Source organism: Macaca nemestrina, chromosome 7 (genome assembly GCF_043159975.1).
Source record: "Macaca nemestrina isolate mMacNem1 chromosome 7, mMacNem.hap1, whole genome shotgun sequence".
Taxonomy (NCBI): Eukaryota; Metazoa; Chordata; class Mammalia; order Primates; family Cercopithecidae; genus Macaca; species Macaca nemestrina.
The window spans coordinates 120,198,052-120,221,188 of NC_092131.1; the positions used below are offsets into that span (position 1 = coordinate 120,198,052).

General features: G+C 44.2%; 1 non-coding gene across 1 annotated transcript; it reads right to left on the reverse strand.

The window, feature by feature from the left end:
* Positions 1-22,054: 22,054 nt before the first annotated feature.
* Positions 22,055-22,159, reverse strand: LOC112428753 (U6 spliceosomal RNA). The gene has a single exon (XR_003020806.1). It is a non-coding gene; the product is annotated as a U6 spliceosomal RNA (small nuclear RNA).
* Positions 22,160-23,137: the final 978 nt, after the last annotated feature.

A 23,137-nucleotide genomic window follows, 5' to 3' on the forward strand; every position in this document is an offset into this window, starting at 1 on the left:
ATATAACAAAATATTATTGAGCATCTACTCTGTGCCATGCAGATCTGTAAAGAGCTAGAATATCCAGATCACATCATTTTTAAAAACTACTTTTCTATTACTAAGTTTAATAGAATAAGAGGCAGTTTGGTTCAGTGGAGGAGCTCAGGATTTACACTAGAGTAGGTCTGGATTTGAATCCTGGTTCTGCCGCCTTGGGCAAACCACTTCTGTGAACTTTAGCTTCCCTATCTGTAAAAAGGATGACAACACCTTTTAAGAGAAAATACCTTGTAAACTGATAAGAAGTCCAGGGTTACGAATACAAGCCCTTCAGCAGCATGTGACTAAATTCTGGCCCCTCATAAAAGTTTTGTGAAGACTACCTTTTACCTTTATGACAGGCCAAGTTATGACTAAGAACCTGGGTTCAAATTCCAGCTCTTTCAGTTACCAGCTGGGTAAACTTGGGCCCATGACCTAATCTGTTTGTGCCTTTGTTTCTTAGGGCTTTGTGAAGATTGAAGGAAATATGTATGTGTAGTATTCAGCACTTGGCACATAGAAATTGCTCACCAAATGTATTGCTTTCTCCATTGGCAGTTCTGAGTATGCAGCAGAGAGAAACAGCCCACAGCATTTTTGCCTGTTTCCAGAAAATTCCTTCTGACTGAATTTGCTTTGTGCTCTAGAAAACATGGTACCTGTCATGCAATGGTGATCATGGTGCTGATGGTAATTATAGAAGCTAACACTTGTTGAGAACTTACTGTGCTCGTAGATTAATACATGTACTTTACAGTTGTTAGCTCAGTTTATCTTCAGAACAATCTTTCTGATGTATACACTACTGTTTCTTTCCATTTGTAGATGAGGAAACTGTGTTAGTCCGTTTTTACACTGCCAATAAAGACATACCTGAGACTGCGCAATTTACAAAACAAAGAGTTTTAATGGACTCACAGTTCCATGTAGCTGGGGAGGCCTCATAATCATGGTGGAAGACAAAAGGCACGTCTCACATGGCAGCAGACAAGAGAATGAGAGGCAAGCAAAGGGGTTTCCCCTTATAAAACCATCAGATGCCATGAGACTTATTCACTACCATGAGAACAGTGTGGGGCAAACTGCCCCCATGATTCAGTTATCTCCCACTGGGTCCCTCCCACAACACCAGGAAATTATGGGAGCTACAATTCAAGATGAAATTTGGGTGGGGACACAGTCAAATTATATCACTGACACAGTGAAATAAAGTAACTTCTAAGGTCACACCACTAATAAGTGGAAAAGTCTAGATTCACCCTTGCTTTTAACCACTACTGTGTACTACCTGTCACTGAAAATACTTCATAACTATTTGTTGAATGAAAGCATAGATTTATGAATAAATCCGTGTCACAGACTATGCTGAAAAGATGGTATAAGAAATAGTCTATGAAGAATTACATATATTTTGAACATGTTTAGAATTATGGTAGCTTGTCTCCAAGATGGCCTCTGCTAATTCCTTCCCTCCCTTTACAAGCAATTTCCCCATTGAGAGATGTATTCTATTCCTCTACTTGCTTGAGATTGGGTTTGCCTATGACTGCTTTCATTAACAGAATATAGTTGAAGTGGTTCTGTGAGACTTTCAAGCCTATATCCTACAAAGCTTCCCAGCTTCTGTCTGACTTTCTTGATAACCTTCTTCTGGGGAAAACCAGCTGGCATGCTGTGAAGAAGTTCAAGTTATCCAAATGAAGGGTCTGCATTGAGAGTGTCTGATCAACCTCCCAGATTCTCCAGTTGTTCCAGCCCAGGTGTCAGACATTCAAGTGATGATCAGCTTCAGCTGCCATCTGACCACAACCTTATGAAAGACCCCAAGTGAGAACCACCTAGTTAAGCCTATCAACCCTCAGAACCATGAATAATCATAATAAATTGTCATCTTTGCCACCAAGCTTTGGAGCAGTTTCTTATGTAGCAATAGAAAACTGAAACAAATTTTTTTTTTTATCATGCCACATGAAGCCCTCTTCATTAGGATTCCTCAGGAGAAATTTCTATTTTATCTTGATGCCAAAAAGCATTGAGTAATTAATTGTCCTGCTCTTACCTACCCACATCCGACCATGGACATTGTGACCTGTATGGCCTGAAAGTTGACCCTTTCACTTTAGCTGCTAGAAAGCCCAGAGCCAAGTGCTGCCCCTCTTGAGACTGGTGTGATTATAATCATTTGCAATCACAGCTTTTTTTTTTTTTTTTTTTTTTTTTTACTTTGTTGTCTTTTCTGTTTTTTACTTTAAAAAAAAACCCCACATATAATTTATGTGAGCTTACATTTCAGGTATCCTTGTAAGCTTTCTTAACTTACTCCTATAACAAGGTAGAATGTAATAAATATAAATAAATAGACTATTTTCCAGGAACTGTGCAGGGTTTATAAAAGAGTCATGAAGTTGAATCAGCCATGGTGTTGTTCTCAGGGAGAGACACCCATACAGTAATAACTCTCGTGCTTATTCTGTGACTTGTATGGTAGCAGTAATATAAGAAATACTGAAAGTGCTCTGAGAACACAAAATGATTTATTCCATTGTGAGGCCTCTGATGGATGCCTTCTCAGAGCTGGGCTTTGAAGGAAGAAGGGGCAATTCAAAGCAAAGGGAAGTGTGCAGAGGACACAGATGAGTATAAATGTTTGAATCTCTGGGAACCAACAGTTATATGGCTTGCACGGGTTTAGAGCCAGATATGGCAGGATGGCAGGAGATGAAAAGAAAATCAGAAGTTGAAACTAAATTAACAGAGACCTCATATTGCTTGTTCCCTTCCTCCATGAGATCCACTTCATTGGTCCTCCTCTTAAAAGGATACTCAGACTCAAACTTCACACTCCACAGAGCAGCACCTGACAAGAGCAGAGCAAAGGGGCACCATTCTGTTCTTTATTCCATACAGTTTCTATTAATGCTGCCTGAAATTGCACGGTTTCTTGAATTTGCTTATAGTGTGATCCCAGCTATGTCCCATAACCAACAAAAGATGTGCAGTGAGGAGAAATATTGGAAGTATCTCCAAATATTGGGAGCAATCATTAACTGTAAGACTATGGGTAACGTCTATCTACTTATTTTTATTCCTTTGTGGTTTCCAGTTTTCCTATGATGAACATAATTACATTTGGCATGTTGGAGAATAAAAATACGTTTTATTTGTTAATGCCTTCTGTGTGACACTAAAGAGTTTTTATTTCATTTTGTAGGCAGCAGAGAGACATTGGAGTATTTAGAAAAGTAATAATCCTATCCGGTTTGGGAGGGATGCCCCCAGTGCCTTGGAGAGGTGTCTTTTTTTTTTTTTTTTTTTTTTTTTTTTTGAGGCGGAGTTTCGCTCTGTCTCCCAGGCTGGAGTGCAGTGGCCGGATCTCAGCTCACTGCAAGCTCCGCCTCCCGGGTTTACGCTATTCTCCTGCCTCAGCCTCCCGAGTAGCTGGGACTACAGGCGCCCGCCACCTCGCCCGGCTAGTTTTTTTTTGTATTTTTTTTAGTAGAGACGGGGTTTCACCATGTTAGCCAGGATGGTCTCGATCTCCTGACCTCGTGATCCGCCCGTCTCGGCCTCCCAAAGTGCTGGGATTACAGGCTTGAGCCACCGCGCCCGGCCGGAGAGGTGTCTTTTTAAAGCATCTGCTTATTGCTGGGGGTAGTGGCTCACACCCATAATCCCAGAACTTTGGGAAGTGAAAGTGGGAGGATTGCTTGAGCCCAGGAGTCCAAGGCTGCATTGAGTCATGGGCGTGCCACTGAACTCCAGCCTGGGTGACTGAGAGAGACCCTGACTCAAAAATAAAAAATAAAATAAATCTCTTCATTAGTGCCACTGACCCATCGCCTCCAGGAATTATTCTAGAAGCTTCAGTCTCCACTGCTTTTTGGATTTTTCCCTTCAGCTGATAAGGATTCTCAAGTTATCCCATATTGTAAACAAATAAACCCTCGCCTTCCTGGTATCCTCTTACCTCCTACTTTCTGTGCACCTTTATCTCTTCACTGCCAAGCTCTTTTGAGAAGAGTGGTCTATACTCACTATCTCCATTTTGTCAATATCCAGTAATCCCACAACCCAGTGGTTCCCAAACTTGTCTGCAAATCAAAACTATCTTGAGTATTTTTTAAAACTTCCAAAACCCTGGTGATATGGTTTGGCTCTGTGCCTCCACCCAAATCTCATGTCAAATTGTATAATGATTCCCATTGTTGGGGGAGGGACCTGGTGGGAGGTGATTGGATCATGAGGGCGATTTCCCCCTTAGTTTTCTCATGATAGTGAGTGAATTTTCACAATATCTAGTTGTTTAAAAGAGTGTAGCACTTCCCACTTTCTCTCTCCTGCCACCATGTGAAGATGTACTTGCTTCCCCTTTGCCCTTCTGCCATGATTGTAAGTTTCCTGGGGCCACTCTAGCCATGGCTTCTATATAGCCTGCGGAACTGTGAGTCAATTAAGCCTCTTTTCTTTATAAATTTCCAAGTCTCTGGTAGTTCTTTACAACAGTGTGAGAACAGACTAATACAGTTGGTCATTCTCTGGTGGAGGAACTGAGTAATTCCACTGTGTGGACCAGTTTGAAAATGACTGCCATAACCCTTGCAGGTTGCTCCCTTGAAGGTCACTAAAAGCAAAGTTTAATGTTATCTTCTTATTCTTTTTTTTTTTTTTTTTTTTTTTGAGACAAGGTCTTGCTCTGTTGCCCAGGCAGTAGAGTGGCACAATCGTGGCTCATTGCAGCCTCAACCTCTCCTGGGTGCAAGTCATCCTCCCATCTCAGTCTCCCCACTAGCTGGAACTATAGTATGCACCACTAAACACAGCTAATTTTTAAAAATTGTTTTGTAGAGATGGAGGTCTCACCATGTTGCCCAGACTGGTCTCAAAATCTCAGGCTCAAGAGATCCTTCTGTCTTGGCCTCGCAAAATTTGGAGATTATAGGCATGAGCCACTGCACCCCAGTATGTTCTTATTTTTTTATCATGTTCCGTTTTCCAATAGCATTGGAAATAATTGGCCACCAACCAAGTATGCACTGCTAGCATTCAAAGCCTTCCGTGGAATGGCTTCTAATAAAATTAGAACCTTGAACTGCTTACATAAGTAGGTGTTTTGGGACATTATAAATAAAGTGGGGCAGGGCCAGGAATCCAGAAATGACACATATTGTTTGTCCTGGGATAAGCACCAGGCAGGTGGACCCAGCTTCTGACAACAGAAAATTGTCCTGCTAGACAGGCAGAACTCCTGTTCACTCAACAATCGTGTCTGCACTGAGCCAGTACAGTGACATGTTAACTGAGGGAAATAGGGAATGCTATGGGGCATCAAGGAAGTAGTTACTCTCCACCCCTGGAAAAGTAGTCAGTCAGAAAAGGCTTCAAGAAGGTGACTTTTGAGCAGAGGAAAGTGTCCAGAATGTGTACCAACAAGCAGTGTAAGTGGCAACCCAGGAAGCTTGGGCACAATCAGGAAGGAGAGAATTCACATTTATGGAGCCCTACCTCTGTGCCAGGCAGTAGTAAACATGTCAGAGGTGTTTGAACAGGAGCAGCACCATTTTGAACAGGGACTGCGTAAAATGAGGCTGAGACTTGCTGGGCTGCATTCCCAGGAGGTTAAGTATCCTTTGTCACAGGATGGGATAGGAGTTCGGTAGGACCGGTATCACAAGTTTCAGGTCACAAAGACCTGGCTGATAAAACAGGATGTAATGAAGAAGCAGGCCAAAACCCTCCAAAACCAGGATAGCAGTGAAAGTGACCTCTGGTGTCCTCACTGCTCATTAAATGCTAATTATAGCGCATTAGCATACTAAAAGACACTCCCACCAGTTCATGACAGTTTACAAATGCCATGGCAATGTCTGGAAGTTACCCTATGTAGTCAAAAAGGGGAAGAAACCCTCAGTTCTGGGAACTTCCCACCTCTTTCCCAAATGAATAATCCACCCCTCACACAGCATATAATCAATAAATAACCGTAAGTATGCTCCGTCAAGCAGCCCATGCTGCCATTCTGCCTTGGGATAGCCACTCTTTTATTCCTTTGCTTTCTTTCTTTCTTTTCTTTCTTTTTTCTTTCTTTTTTTTTTTTTTTTTTTTTGAGATGGAGTTTTGCTTTTGTTGCTCAGGCTGGAGTGCAGCGGCGCAATCTGGCTCACCTGTGACTTCTGCCTCCTGGCTTCAAGTGATTCTCCTGCCTCAGCCTTCCGAGTAGCTGGGATTACAGGCATGTGCCACCATGCCCAGCTAATTTTTTTTTTTTTTTTTTTTTTTTTAGTAGAGAAGGAGTTTCTCCATGTTGGTCAGGCTGGTCTCGAACTCCTGACCTCAGGCGATCTGCCCATCTTGACCTCCCAAAGTGCTGGGGTTACAGGCGCGAGCCACTGTGCCCAGCCTCCTTTGCTTTCTTAATAAACTTGCTTTCACTGTACTCTATCAGCTCACTCTTGAATTCTTTCCTATGCAAAGCCAAGAACCCACATGGGCTCCCAGGCTGAACCGCAGTTTTGGGGTTCACCCTGTGATGAACAGGGCACTGTGAAAGGCTGTGCCCCAGAAAGCAGACTCTCTGAGCTGGAGATCAATATGCAGGAAGTTTATCAGGGAGTGACCTTGGCATCAACATCTGTTGATGGGAAAGGAAAAGAAGGAAAGCAGGATTGGGCAGAAGGAAAGTTGGGCGGTAATGCGGTCTCACTGAATATCTCAGATGCCAGCACAGGGAACGTTGAAGATCAGAGAGAACACTGAACAACTTTTTCGTATCACGTATCACACAGCTTACACATCTCAGAGCAGAAATTTGAGTCTGGTTCTGATTCCAAAGTTCATATTCTGTCTAGGATGTGCATTCTCAATGGCAGGTGTGGGGGCAGGGAATAATATTGTCTTCAAGGGTATAAAACTGGTTCTTCTTTTTATCTGAGATGGGATCTCACTTTGTCACCCAGGCTGGAGTGCTGTGGTGCAATCTCAGCTCACTGCACCCTGGACTTTCCTGCATTCAGGCAATCTTCCCACCTCAGCCTCCCAAGTAGCTGGGACTATGGCATGAGCCACTACACCCCACTAAGTTTAAAAAATTTCTTAGGCCGGGCGCGGTGGCTCAAGCCTGTAATCCCAGCACTTTGGGAGGCCGAGACGGGCGGATCACGAGGTCAGGATATCGAGACCATCCTGGCTAACACGGTGAAACCCCGTCTCTACTAAAAATACAAAAAAACTAGCCGGGCGTGGTGGCGGGCGCCTGTAGTCCCAGCTACTCCGGAGGCTGAGGCAGGAGAATGGCGTGAACCCGGGAGGCGGAGCTTGCTGTGAGCTGAGATCCGGCCACTGCACTCCAGCCTGGGCCACAGAGCAAGACTCCGTCTCAAAAAAAAAAAAAAAAAAAATTTCTTGTAGAGGTAGAGAGAGGTCTCGCTATGTTGCTTGGGCTGGTCTGGAACTCCTGGCCTCAAGTGATCCTCTCCCCTTGGGCTCCCAAAATGTTGGGATTACAGGCATGAGCCGCCATGCCTGGCAGAAAACTGTTTTTTGGTGGGACAAAATTATTTTAGCTATTACAGGGTTTGTGACCTTCAAAGGGTCACAGAGCATAAACACATAGACAGTATATCTGTGTTGTTACATTACAATTTCATGAAGAGGAACAATTAGGGAAAAAACATCAAAAAAGCGATAAAAGAAAACTTCAGCCTAATTAAATTTAAAGGAGTTTAATTGAGCAATGAACGATTTGTGAATCAGGCAGCCTCCCAAGCCAGAGTAGGCTCTGAGACTCCCGTGCAGCCACATGCTGGAAGATTTATGGAGAGAAAAAGGAAGTGATGTTCAGAAAAAGAAAGTGAGGTACAAAAACAGCTGGGCTGGGTACATGGTGACATTGCCTTATTTGAACACTGTTTGAACAGTCGGCTACATTTGACTGGCCAAAACCAGGTGACTGGCACAAGTGTAGACTGTGGTCTGTTTACACCTCCACTTGTTATAGTTCACAATGTACAGAAAAACATTTAGGCCAAACTTAAAGTATGTAAGGAGGCAGCTTTAGGCTACACTTGTCTTAACAGGAGGTGGATGTGGTAGAATGTCAATAGCGACAAATAGGTTGACAAGTTGCTCTAGGGAATACTGAAGGTGGGGCTAAGAGGTATAAGGTAAAACTAGGTGTCCACGAAAAGAGTCAAACTCTAAAATATTTTAAGAGATTTATTCTAGCCAAATATGAGTGCCCAATGGCCCATGACACAGCCCTCAGGATCCTGAGAACATGTGCCCAAGGTAGCTGGGGTACAGCTTAGTTTCATTTACATTTTAGGGAGACATGGGACATTAATCAAATACATGTCAGATGTATATCAGTTCAGTCCAGAAAGGTGGGACAACTCAAAGTGGGGCAGTGGGATGAAGGAGGAGCTTCTAGGTTAAAGGTAGATTTAAAGTTTTTCTGATGGGCAATTGGTTGAAGTAGTTGCTATTGTGTAAAACTTAGGAATGTCTGGGTTAAGATAAGGGGATGTGGAATCCCCAGTTTTATCATGCAGGTGAAACCTCCGGGCAGCAGGCTTCAGAGAGAATACATTGTAAAAGTTACTTGTCAGATGTAAAGAGTCTGTTTATCAGTAATTCCAAAAGGGAGGAGGGTATAATGAGGCATGTCAGACGGTCCCTGCCCATCATGACCTGAACTAGTTTTTCAAGTTAGCTTTGAAATGCCCTTGCTAAGAGGAGGGGTCCATTCACATGGTTGCGGGGCTTAGAATTTTATCTTTGGTTTACATAGGTATTCCACATTGAGACAAAATTATGGACGAGTAAGGAAATGCAGGGGCAGCACCTGGACCTGCTCTCTAGACAATGAGGACCCATTTGGGATTTTCAACAAGGGAAGAGCATGTGTTTTGGATGTATGGCAGGAGCTGTAGTGTGAAGCATGGACTGGAGATGGGGACAATGAAGATAGGAGGCCATTGCAACAAATCAAATGAGAGAGGCTGATTCAACCATTGACAACAGGATGGAGAGAAGAGGAGGAGAGTTTTGCAAGAGATTAAGAAAGAGGAATCAACAATAAGATTCATACACTAACTCCATGGGGGTGGAGTGTGGAAATAACAAACCCAGTGTATTTTTTCTATTTTCTCATCCCACAACATTCCATACAGAAGACTTCTGTGACCAAATGTCAAGGGCAGGGGAGGGGGGTCACAAATGTTGCAGGGCCTCTCCCACCCACACCAAGCAAAAGCAAGCAGTGCTGCAGCAGACACCACCTGGGTGTCTTCTCTACTTCAATTCTGACGTGGTTTACCTGAAGATGGCATCAGATCCCACAGGGTGAGGGCTCAGTCCCACAAGACTGGCCCCATATCAAATGCTAGTCGCAAGCCCCAGATCATTTTACCCATGCTTCTGACTGACTGGCTATAAACTGGGATTTCCATGACCCCCTCCTTGGTTTTGAATAATTCGCTAGAGTGGCTTATGAACTCTATAACCAGTTTATTATTGTAAACCAAAAAGTATCTGAGATAAGTCTCAATCAGTTTAGGAAGTACTTTGTGTTGCCAAGGTTAAGAACACACCCATGGGCCGGGCGCGGGGGCTCACGCCTGTAATCCCAGCACTTTGGGAGGCCGAGGTGGGAGGATCACGAGGTCAGGAGATCGAGACCATCCTGGTCAACACGGTGAAACCCCGTCTCTACTAAAAATACAAAAACTTAGCCGGGCGCGGTGGCGGGCGCCTGTAGTCCCAGCTACTCCGGAGGCTGAGGCGGGAGAATGGCGTGAACCCGGGAGGCGGAGCTTGCAGTGAGCCGAGATCGGGCCACTGCACTCCAGCCTGGGAGACAGAGCAAGACTCCGTCTCAGAAAAAAAAAAAAAAAAAAAGAACACACCCATGACACAGCCTCAGGAGGTCCTGATGACATATGCCCAGGCTTGGTGGGGGCAAGCATGGTTTTACACATTTTAGGGACACACGAGATATCAAGGAATATACGTAAGATGTACATTGGTTCAATCCAGAAAGGCGGGACAACTCGAAGCGGGGTGGGGGCTTCCAGGTCATAGGTAGATAAGAGAAAAATGGTTGTATTCTTTTGAGTTTCTGATTAGCCTCTCCAAAGGAAGCAATCAGATATGCATTTATCTCAGTGAGCAGAGAGGTGACTTTGAGCTCTGTCTGTCCTTTGCCCACAAATTGTGATGGAGGTATGTAACTTTTTTTTTATTATCTTAGTGTTACAGGAAAGGAGTCGGGATCCAGACCCCAAGGGAGGGTTCTTGGATCCTGCCTAAGAAAGAATTCAGGGAGAGTCCATATAGTAAAGTGAAAGCAAGTTTATTAAGAAAGTAAAGGAATAGGCCGGGCGCGGTGGCTCACGCCTGTAATCCCAGCACTTTGGGAGGCCGAGGCGGGCGGATCACAAGGTCAGGAGATCGAGACCACGGTGAAACCCCGTCTCTACTAAAAATTACAAAAAATTAGCCAGGCGCGGTTGTGGGCGCCTGTAGTCCCAGCTACTCGGGAGGCTGAGGCAGGAGAATGGCGTGAACCCGGGAGGCGGAGCTTGCAGTGAGCCGAGATCACGCCACTGCACTCCAGCCTGGGCTGGGCGACAGAGCAAGACTCCGTCTCAAAAAAAAAAAAAAAAAAAAAAAAAGAAAGTAAAGGAATAAAAGAATGGCTACTCCATAGGCAGAGCAGCTCTAAGGGCTGCTGGTGGCCCATTTTTATGGGCATTTCTTGATTATATGCTAAACAAGGGGTGGATTATTCATGCCTCCCCTTTTTAGACCATATAGGGTAACTTCCTGACGTTGCCATGACATTTGTAAACTGTCATGGCACCGGTGGGAATGTAGCAGTGAGGACAACCGAAGGTCACTCTTGTGGCCATCTTGGTTTTGGTGGGTTTTAGCTGGCTTCTTTACTGCAAAGTGTTTTATCAGCAAGGTCTTTATGACCTGTATCTTGTGCTGACCTCCTATCTCATCCTGTGACTTTAGAATGCCTTAACCACCTGGGAATGCAGCCCAGTAGGTCTCAGTCTCATTTTACCTAGTTCCTATTTAAGATGGAGTTGCTCTGGTTCACATGCCTCTGACATTAGTAGCTATCTTTTTTTGGAATAGAATGGGAGGCAGGTTTACCCTAAACCATTTCAAGCTCGACTTTCCCCTTTAGCTTAGTGAGTTTTGGGTTTCAAGATTTATTTTCCTTTCACATTTTAAAGGATATTACAAAGAATGTGGATGAAGTGACATATAGGGTCAGGTGTGTGGAAGGGCACAGAGCTTCTAGGCCTTCCCTGGAGGCCCACCCTCCAGGAACCTCCACATGTTCAACCATCTGGAAATTCTCCAAACCCTGTCCTTTTGGGTTTTTCTGGAAGCTTCATTATGTAGGCATGATTGATGAAGCCGCTGGCCCTGTCCCTTCCCTGGAGGTTGGTGGGTGAGGCTGAAAGTCCCAACCCTTTGGGCACAAGGCTGCTTCCTCTGGCAACCAACTCCCATCCAGTGGTTTCAGGAACTTTCCAAACATTGCCTCATTCACATAAGCTCAGATGTATTTGAAAGGACTTGTAAATAATAAAAGATTGTCTTTCACTTTTATCCTTCAGTAGCTACTTTAGGAACCAAAACCAAAAGGCCAAATACTTTAGCAAAAAATATTCTTACTGTACTACTCACTTAGGAAATAACAAGGGCTACTGGGACTGAGAGCTGGGAATTGTTGATGAAAACCAAATATATATCTGTCATAATAGCATGGATGGGGGGGCAGGTATCAAGTGTGGCCATGAGCCTTACAGGGCAGAGATGGTTCTATAATCAGAGCTAATCTAGAGTGAGAGGTACCTTTGCAAGGGCGATCACATGAGTAAGGTTGCTGCGGGACCTCAGGGAGGAGGGCTGGAGGAAGAAGACGGCAATGCTGGTTTGAAGCTGGTTCCCCAAAGGAGGGCAGCATTTTTGAGGTAGAAGTGATGACTGAAGCTGTGGAGGTAGGCCACGTCTCTGGGGAAGAGAGTGCAGAGGTAGAAGAAAGCTAAGCAGATGCCATGGTGAAAAAGATACCCGTGAAGAATCAGGGTAAGAAAATGAATACTTTTCCATGTGGATGGAGGAGTTACAAGAAGGGATTAAGGGAAGAATAATTTTTATCTGAGGAATGTGAGTCCTTTTAAATCATCAGGCCCAGAGAGGCATTAACATGAGACAGCAACTGTACCCTCTTGAGCTATGTATTCGTCTTTTACAGCTGCTTGCCATTGCCACAGGTAGCTGTAAATTAACGTAACAATGCCTCACTGGACACTGTAGCCCACACTCTGTAGTCACTGTACCCCATTTTTGTCTTTAAAAATCTGCTTGTGTTTGGGAGGCCAAGGTGGGCCATTCGCTTGAGGCCAGGAGTTTGAGACTAGCCTGGCCAACACGGTGAAACTCCGTCTCTACTAAAAATACAAAAATTAGTCGGGCATGGTGGTGCACACCTGTAATCCCAGCTACTCGGGAGGCTGAGGCAGGAGGATTGCTTGAACCTGGAAGGCAGAAGTTGCAGTGAGCCGAGATCATGCCACTGGACTCCCGCCTGGGTGACGGAGAGAGACTCCATCTAAAAAAAAAATCTGCTTGTGGCCCAGTGCAGTGACTCACGCCATGCTTGCAACCCCAGTGCTTTGGGAGGCAGAGGCAGGAGGATCCCTTAAGGCCAGGAGTTCGAGACCAGCGTGGGAAACATAGCAAGACTCCCATCTCCACAAAATATCAAAAAATTATCCAGAAGTGGTGACGCACACCTGTAGTCCCAGCTACTTACAAGGCTGAGGTGGGAGGGTCACTTGAGCCAAGGAGTTTGAGGGTGAAGTGAGCCATGATCGTGCCACTGCACTCCACCCTGGGCAACAGCATAAGACCCCATCCAAAAACAAAACAAAAACAAAACCTGCTTGTAACAAAGGCCAAGCAGAGCTCACACCCAAGATTAACTGAGTCTTGGTCTTCCCAGAAGCTACCCTTACTTTGGCACAAGTAAATTCTTTAAATTATATTTTGTGCTGGAAGCACTGGCCCACACTTGTCTCAACTACTTGGGAGGCTAAGGTGGAAGGATCCCTTGAGCCCAGGCGTTCAAAGCTGCAGCGAGCCATTATCGCACCGCTGCACTCCAGCCTGGGTAACAGAGCAAGACCTAAGTGTGAATAAATAAATTATATTTTGTGCCTCAGTCTCTTCTTTTTAGGTCAACAGAGCTATATATGAAATGTTATACAGTGGACCAGAAAAACATTACAGTTAGTTATTAAGGAACAATTGTCATATTTTGAGTGGAATCCAAATTGCAAGAATTTGAGGATCATGTAGTGGCCAGTTGTGATTATGATTGACAGTTTGGACTACGGAGTCTGCTAGACTTGGGCCTGAACCCTAACTCTTCCCTTTAGCTGTGTGATCTTGTAAGCACTCTAAGCTTCAGTTACTTCATCTATATAAATTTGGATAATGGGCTGGGCGGGGTGGCTCAAGCCTGTAATCCCAGCACTTTGGGAGGCCGAGACAGGTGGATCATGAGGTCAGGAGATGGAGACCATCCTGGCTAACATGGTGAAACCCCGTCTCTACTAAAAAATACAAAAAAACTAGCCGAGCGAGGTGGCGGGTGCCTGTAGTCCCAGCTGCTCGGGAGGCTGAGGCAGGAGAATGGCATAAACCCGGGAGGCGGAGCTTGCAGTGAGCCGAGATCCGGCCACTGCGCTCCAGCTTGGGCAACAGAGCCAGACTCCGTCTCAAAAAAAAAAAAAATTTGGATAATGATGGCCCCTACCTCTAAGAGACTAAAGATCAAATGAGATATATGTATAAAGAAGTTGGAATAGGCTGGGCATGGTGGCTCATGCCTGCAGTCCCAGAACTTTGGGAGGCTGAGGCAGGAGGATCGCTTGAGTTCAGGAGTCCAAGACCAGCCTGGGCAACAAAGTGAGATCATGTCACTAGAAAAATTAAAAAAGTTAGCCAAGCATGATGATGTGTGCCTGCAGTCGCAGCTACTGGAGAGGCTGAGGTGGGCAGATCACTTGAGTCCAGAAATTTGATTATAGTGAGCTATGATTGCACCATTGTACTCCAGCCTGGGTGACAGAGTAAGACTCTGTCTCTATTTAAAATAAAATAAAAAGAAAAGAAAACAGAAAATAAACTTGGAAATAGGAATACATTAGGTGCTCAATAAAATTTCAGTGATGATTTTTGCTCGAACATCTGGTAAGCAGGAGGAAGGATGATTTTATTAATTTCCTAGGGCTGCCATAACAAATTGCTACAACCTGGGTGGCTTAAAGCATCAGAGATTCATTCTCTTGCACTTGTGGCAGCCTGAAATAACGGTATCAGGCCATACTTTCTCAGATGACTCTAAGGAAGGATCTTTCCTTGATTGTTCCAGCTTCTGGGAGCTCCAGACATTCCTTGGCTTGTGACTGCATTGCTCTAATCTCTGCCTCTGTCTTAACATGGCCTTCTCTGTGTCTCTCAGTATCAAAATATCCCTCTCCTTTCTTTATAAAGACACCAGTCATTGGATTTAGAGCCCACCATAGATCTGTGATTATTTAAATCTAATGATTCTTAAGTAATGAATTCTGCAAAGACTCTATTTCCAAATAAGCTCACATTCTGAGGCCCTGGTAAAATGGGAGAGTTCCCTGACTTGGGTGTGGGGTGACCAAACAGGGGTGTGGCTTGCCTGTTTGGTCACCCTGCAGCTCAAACCCCTAGGGGGAGCATGCAGACAGGTAGATAGAGAGGCTGGGAGACTGCTTTGGGCTCTTGGCCCCGTAGTAGCATCTAGGGGTGGGTGTGTCTGTGACTTCCAAAGTCCAGGTGGGCATGTGTTACAGTGTGCTCCTTTAGCTTTGCCATCTGCAAAAGGCTTGTGTATTAATTAGCTCAGTGGACCCTATGCCTTATCGCAAGGGCAGGGAGGGGGCCAGTGTGACAGCCTTCTGTATCCCAAGCTCTTACCCAGAGAATATCCTGAAAGAATCAGATCACACACAGGCTTGAAGGATGCGTGCAAGGTTTTGTTGAGTGGTGAAGGTGGCTTTCAGAGAGATGGATGGGGAGCCAGAAGGGGAATGGAGTGAGAAGGTGATCTTCCTCTGGAGTCAGTCAACCCAGTGGCCGGACTCTTCTCCAACCGCCCCCGGCCGAACTCCCCTTGGTGTCCAGACATCCCTCCTCTTCTCTCTTTCTCTGCCATGTCATTCCGCTGTCGCTGGTCTGCTGGTCTACTTGCCTGCTCGTCTCCTTACTTGCCGGTCTCATCTGGAGCTTGGGATTTGGAGTTTATTTGGGGGATAGGGAGCATGGTGAGCCAAAAGGCAACTTTTTGGGCACGAAAACAGAAATGCCTGTCCTCATTTAGGGCCACGAGTCTTCAGGCTTGAGGGTGGGGCCTTTGCTGGGGAACTGCCCTCTTCTACCCGGTATTTCCCTGTCTCCTTCTGTATCGCTGGGTGGACATGAATTTTGTTGGGACACTATTAGACCCACTACATGGGTGTAGAATGTTTTAGAGGAGCTTGGTGGCAAAGGGTGGAAGAGAAACATGACTATATTTTGTTTTTAGGGAAGGGTATTTCTTTGGTAAGATAGAAGAGACTTTGTGGTTTTGCAGGCAGGGGGAAGGAGACAATGAGAAGAAACGGAAAATTCAGGAGGGAATGCCTGATGTGCCCAGAAGAGATGGAGGGCAGTAGAGAAACAAAAGTACAAATAGAGGACCAGGCTTGACCAAAGACAACGTTTCACCTGTGAGGTCAGTTGTGAAGACATAAAGAGTGTGAGCCTGTAAGTAGGGAAGTTGAAGAAGTTTTCGCCTGGTCACTGAACTGTGTGGGCAGCTATTTACTAAGAATAAGTGAAGATAGAAAAGATTGGATGGGTTAACAAGGAACACTGAGGTTTGAAGTATTGCCTTGGAATATGTGACAATGTGTGACCATGTGTGGAGCAGCACTGAGGACCCAGCTGAGTTACCAGAAAGCCACTCATTGAAAAATAACTTTGCTTAGTAATGACTTTTACAAAACCAGCCAGCTATGCTTGGTCAAATATGGAACTTTAGAAGAGAATCTCAGGACAGGTCTTTCTTCTTTAAAATGACTCATCTAATGAAAGAAAGCAAGACCTAAGCATAATAGTCACCATTAAATTAGAAGAAGAAAAAAACATGGCACAATTTAACATTCATCTCATTTCATATTTACTGCGAAAAAAACATTTCTAACAAATTCAGCCTGCAAATTCCAATGATTTCCAGCTCTACAAACTTGGGGACAGGATTTATGGTTTATAATGAAAGAAAAAAATCTTGGAGGGCTAGAAGGGGCAGATTTGTTCTTAGTGAATCAGATATAGAATGACAGAGGGTTATCATTTCCATAGGGATTCTGCTGTAGATTTCCAGGATAGCAAGACAACAAAAGTCATGTAACTACATATATAGCTATGCATCTATGGGATAGCATAGATGCATAGCTATCTTTTCAATCATGTGGATGTAATTGAAAGTGCTGGCTATTGTGATTTGCATTAGTATTTCTTTGGGGTTGCTATCAATCAGAATGGTAAAATTAACCACTCATAGATAGATATAAAACTTTGTCAGAATCTTTGTGATCAGGGTCCATGCCCAACCCTTATGGGTGATGAGCAGGAATAAGGTGATGGCATCCCATATTCACTATTTCAGATTCAGACAACTTTCCATTCTGGGTCCTGATTGCCACTGTCCAGTCACAAGAGATAGAACTTCCAGCAGAGCCCAGAAAACTGTTAGACTTGGGGATAAAGAATAGGGAAGCCAAAGTTTGTTCACTTTAAAAGGTAGTAACAGAAGCCCACTCACATCTCTTGCTGTTACTGAACCAAACTGGGGTCTGTTCACCTGGGGCAGCAAAACCAAACACTACCACTGGGATTGCAGCCAGAGAAAATGGCGCATTTATTGCAGGGCACCCAGCAAGGAGAATGAGGCAGCTCATGCTGAAGACCTGAAGTCCCTGATGGATTACAGGTAAGAGTTTTTAAAGGTAGGGAGGCAGAGGTTACAGGCAAAGTCATAAATCAATATATGGCAACTATATATTGGTTTGACCTAGAAATGCAGGACGTCTGGGTTAGGGAGGGCACGGGTCATAGGTAGATTCAAATATTTTCTGATTTGCAGTTGGTTCAGGAGGCAGAAGTTTATCTAAAAATTTTGGATCCACAGAAAAGAATGTAAACTCTGGCTTGTGGGCATGACCTCCTCCAGGCCCTTCAGGAAGAAATTTAGAACAAAGAACTCTTATCAGAGTTCATTCCTCAGTTCCCCTTTATCTGAGGTGTATGTGCCAGTGGTTCCATTTGTTGGAGGTTTAAGTTTCTGAAACAACTCAGAGAGATATGGTAAGATGTTATCTTTAGCTTACATGGGGAGCCAAACATCTCGTGACTCTAACTTCCTTGGCTATAGTTTTAAGCTACTATTACTTTCTTGCTTATTAAGTTGCTCACTTACTTCTCAGTGCGAGCTAGATGCCTGGAATTTCTCTAGAAATAACGCAAGACTTTTCTTGACTTCCGTGCTTGTGAGAGGCTGTCTGGCAGGCCCCTAAGAGGCATCCTTGCTTCATCTCATTGCCTTGTTAGCCTGGTGGTTGCAAGGACTTTAGGCTCCTGAGTCCATTGAACTAGCCGGGCTCGTCCAGTCCTTGGACCTTTGCACTCAAGACAGTGTCTTTTTACGTTTAGCACAGTTTCTTGGTGTCCCATTGACCTAACCAACCTTGCCAAGCAGGACTTTGCTTTAGTATGCATGCTCAACCACTCCTGACCTGCCCAAGTGACTTGGGACTGTAACTCCCAGGTGCCATCATCGGACAACTGATTCATGCCTTGTTTCTCCATCTGGAAGGTCCAGAAAACAGGAACATCTGGTATCCCAAGTATGTGAGAGATTTAGATTAAGTCAGCCTACATACAGTCTGATTAAAGAGCACCGTGAAAATGTCAAATGCTATAAATATGGGTAATATAGTAGTAACTGAGAAGCAGCTTGGTTAATTGAAGCCAGTCCCAAGAGCTATCCTATAATTATGGAGTGATTGTGTCTGGTATGCCCTGAAGCATGGCAAAGATCTTTTATGCAAAGACGCAAGTCAAATAATTTTGCATCCCATTAATGTCTAAGATACAGCTTTAACCTAGGAAATGATGCTAAGCATTCTTAAGAGTTTGATAAGTAAAAAGAATGTCTTGACTTAGATGCCAACTGTTTGTCTTTATGGCATATGACCCCAGTCACCAGCTGGCAGTTCTAAAAGATAATGGGTTCACCATTGTACCTCAGGCTCTTGGCAAATCCATCTGAGTGTGAAATAACTAGAAAAGTTTTTCTCTGACCTGAATAGATGAGAAAAAAATATAAAAAATCAGGGATGAGGATTACACTCTAAAGGTCAACAATTCCTAAGTCAATAACCAGGACTCCAGTGTTTACAATACTGACATTACCTTTTTTTCTTTTCTTTATTTTTCAAGATGGAGTTTCTCTCTTGTTGCCCAGGCTGGAGTGCAATGGCATGATCTCCACTCACGGCAACCTCTGCCTCCCAGGTTCAAGTGATTCTCCTGCCTCAGCCTCCCGAGTAGCTGGGATTACAGGCACCTGCCACCACACTCAACTAATTTTTTTTTTTTTTTGGTATATTTAGCAGAGATGGAGTTTCACCATGTTGGTCAGGCTGGTCTTGAACTCCCAACCTCTGGCGATCCACCCGCCTTGGCCACCCAAAGTGCTAGGATTATGGGGACATTACCTTTTCTTGAAATGTTAACAGAGGCCGGGTGTGGTGGCTCATGCCTGTAATCTCAGCACTTTGTAAGGCAGAGGTGAGAGGATTGCTTGAGCCCAGGATTTTGGGACCAGCCTGGGCGACATAGTGGTATCCTGCCTTTAAATAAATAATCAAAATTAAAAACAAAAAAGCTGTAGATATCTCCATTCTTCATTCATATCTTGATGTTAGCCACATTCCTAAATAATCCCCCATAATAAGACTATTATGTTTTTAATTTGACAGATTAAACCTCCAGACTACAGATTTATTTATTTAAAACTTCCAGATTATAAATTTATTTTTAAAATGTTGCTGTGGAATGAGTACAGAAGGGATTGATGTAAAAATATGTGTGTACTCTGCAGTTTCCTTCTGTACCTTTTCACAGATTTGGTGTGGTTTTTTATTTGTTTTGTCTGCTTTTTGAGACAGGGTCTCACTCTATCACCCAGGCTGAAGCACAGTGGCACAATCTTGGCTCGCTGCAGTCTCAACCTCTTGGACTCAAGTGATCCCCCCGCCCAGAAGAATGAGGGGACTGTTCTGAAGATTATAGTGTGAAGAAGATGATATAAATGAAGTAGTCCCCCTTCCTGAGTAGCTGGGACTACAGGCACACACATCACACCCAGCTAATTTTTTGTATTTTTTGTAGAGACAGGGCCTTGCTATGTTGCCCAGGCTGGTCTCAAACTCTTGGGTTCATGCAATTGGCCTGCCTCGCCCTCCCAAAGTGCTGGGATTACAGGTGTGAGCCACCACACCCGGCCTTTCACAGATTTATGTCTAGATGAATGATTTCATTCTTGGGCCTCTCCCTGGATAATCTCAACTTCTAAATCTTGAACACTTACCCACCTCTTCTCCCATGTCTTCAGTCTGCAATTCCACCTGCCTCCTAGGCATCTCCACTCCAGTGAGCTGCAGGCCCCTTCTACTCATTATGGCTGAAATGGAGCTCAGCTCAAACCCCTCCCCATCTACCTGAGCCCTCCTCCCATGCTCCCAGCTCAGCGAATGGCACTCCCCAGAAAGCCAGAGCTAGGTATGTTGGTGTTATCTTTGATTCCTTCTTCTTTTTCACCCTGTATTTCCAGTTGGTCTGGGTCTTGCTAATTTTAATCCTGACTATAATTGAATCCATCCCTACCTTAATCCAAGCTACAATTCTTTTTTATTTGTATTTTTATTTTTTGAGATAGGGTTTCATTCTGTTACCCAGGCTGGAGAGCAGTGGCGTGATCTTGGCTCACTGAAGCTTGAACATCCTGGGCTCAGGTGATCCTCCCACCCCAGTCTCCTGAGTAGCTGGGACTACAAGCAAGCACCACCATGGCTGGCTAATTTTTTGTATTTTTAGTAGAGATGGGGCTTCACCATGTTGTCCAGGCTGGTCTTGAACTCCTGGACTCAAGCAATCTGCCTGCCTCACCCTCTCAGAGTGCTGCGATTACAGGCGAGAGCCACCTGCCTGGCCTCAAGCCACAACTCTTTCTTGCATAGATTGCTGTCTTAGCTTCTAGGCTCTGCCTCAATTCTTGTCCCCCATAAAATTTGTTCATGTCCTGTTCCTGCTTCAAATCCTTTAATGACATCCCCTTGACATTAAGATAAGGTCTAAAGTCCATTATATGGCCTCTGAGTCCTTTCTTGTCTCTCTAACTTTAGCCATTTCCCACCTCATCAGGACCTTCTCTCAATCCCTTAAAGAGACCATACTCTCTTCTCTTACCCCCATTAGACTCCACAAGGACAGGAAGAATAGTTGCCTCGATTATCATCACATTCCTAGGGCCCAATGCCTCATCTGGCCCTTGATATATAGCCATGGTCTGTGGGTCTTTGGTGCATTGCAATTTCCCTTCTAACTGGTCATTATAAAAAAATATACTTTTATTTTATAAAAATAAAATAAAATAAAACAGCATCTTGCTTTGGTGCCCAGGCTAAAGTGCAGTGGTGTGATCATAGCTCACTGCAGCCTCAGACTCCTGGGCTCAAGCAACTGCCCTGCCTCAGCCTCTCAAGTAGCTGGGACTACAGGAGCTCGCCACTATGCCCTGCTATATTTTGTGTGTGTGTGTGTGTGTGTGTGTGTGTGTGTGTGTGTGTGTGTGTGTGTGTGTGGAGATGGGGTTTTGCTACATTGCCCAGGCTAGTCTTGAACTCCTGGCCTCCTGATGATATCCTCCCACCATGGCGTCCCAAAGCACTGAGATTATAGGCATGAGCCACCTCTCCTGGCCTAAAGATGTATTTGTAAGCTTTTTTTTTTTTTTTTTTTTTTTTTTTGCCACAGGTTCTCACTCTGTCACCCAGACTGGAGTGCAGTGGTGCAATCTTGGCTCACTGCAGCCTCAACTTCCCGGGCTCAAGTGATCCTCCCACCTCAGTCTCCTGAGTAGGTGGGACTACGGGTGCCCACCACCATGCCTGCCTCAGCCTCCCAAAGTGCTGGGATTATAGGCATGAGCCACCTTGCCTGACCTAAAGATGTATTTTAATTCCCATATTCCACTCTTGAATTCCTATCAGACCAAGTAACCTTATCCTCCTAAGATTGTTTGTACTATACTGTATTATATCTCACGTCCACGTTATTACCAGTGAAATAATACATTTCACTCATTTACAAAATAAGGCTCTTCCTGTAGAAGTCACACCTGTCTTCCATAAAAACTGGTTTCACAAGTCTATCTAGGTGTTTGTCTCCTCTTCTAATTTCAATCTAAAGCCTTTCTGATCTGGTCGCCCTATCTCCAGGACACGAATATTAATCTCAGCCCTCTTGAGGGACATTCCTTCCCGAGTCATGTGTCAGTTTGCTATTTCACAGGATGTTAATGTTTCACGTTGTTGAAGTGTTGCAATATTTGGAGACTCTGATAGTCAGAAATTTCTTCTTTGTGTCTAATAAATTGCTCCTGCTGTAATTTTGAAATGGGCACTCTAAGAAGGGAGAGTTCCACACATCTCCCTGATCCCCACCTCCCACCCCCCATAATCTTGGAGTGAAGAGTAGAGATCCATGAAGCCCATTCCTTCTTTCATGGCACCCAGCCCTGGAGTCTGATTCTCCCATGTTTACAGAACAACACCAATCATGGGTGAGTTGGACACTCCATTTCATGTTTTCATTCTTATTTTTCACAAATTTGTGTGTCATACTCATGCAGGGGTCATGCTAATATTCTCTATCATTCCAATTTTTGCATATGTGCTGCTGAAGCAGGCACTATTTTATGTTTTTAAATCTAATGAGATAAGGTTTATTTTATTTTGTCATGTAATTTCAAAGGAATTACTAGTTTATCAAATTTTAAGCAACATATTGTTAGAAAAATAATGTGAAAAGTGTCTTTCTCTTTGCCACATCAAATAAGGAGAAGGGATAAATTTTTAAAAAATCAGCAACTTCTGAAAACATACAGAGGAAAGTCTGAACGAATTCACTTTAGACGCCAAAGTCTTTGAAGAATGTGGGGACTGTTCTGAAGATGATAGTGTGAACAAGATGATATAAATGGTTGAAATGGAATTCCAGAGAGGTTCCTTTTCTGTGACCCTTCACTATTCTTACCTTGCCAATCCATAGCCCTGAATAAACACAAACAGGCCAGGTGCAGTGGCTCACGCCTGTAATCCCTCCCAGCACTTAGGAAGGAGAAAGTGGGAGGATCGCTTGAGCCCAGGAGTTCGAGACCAGTGTGAACAACATGCAAAACCCATGTCTCTACAAAAAATATTAATGAAAAAAAATAGCTGGGTGTGGTGATGTATACCTGTGGTCCCAGCTACTTGGAAGGCTGAAATGGGAGGAAGATCACCTGAGCCTACGAGGTTGACGCTGCAGTGAGCCGTGATTACACCACTGTGCTTCAGTCTGGGTGACAGAGCAACATCCACTCTCAAAATAAATAAAAACACAAACACCTGTCTCCTTTGTTCTTCATCATGGGCTGCTCTGCGTGGCTATGGAAATTGGTATCTCGTTGCACAACATCAGCCGTGCCTTCAATATTGCTCATGAGTCTTCTTACTCATGAGTCTTCCTTGTTGAGGTCCTATTCCAGTCAGACCACACCTGTATCATACACAATTCTGGAACCACATATCCAGAGAGACTGAGACAAGCTGAAGCATGTGCAGGAGCTTAGAAATTCAACCTGTGCCTTGTGAGCAGTCCTTGAAAGAATGTTCGATGTTTAGTTTGA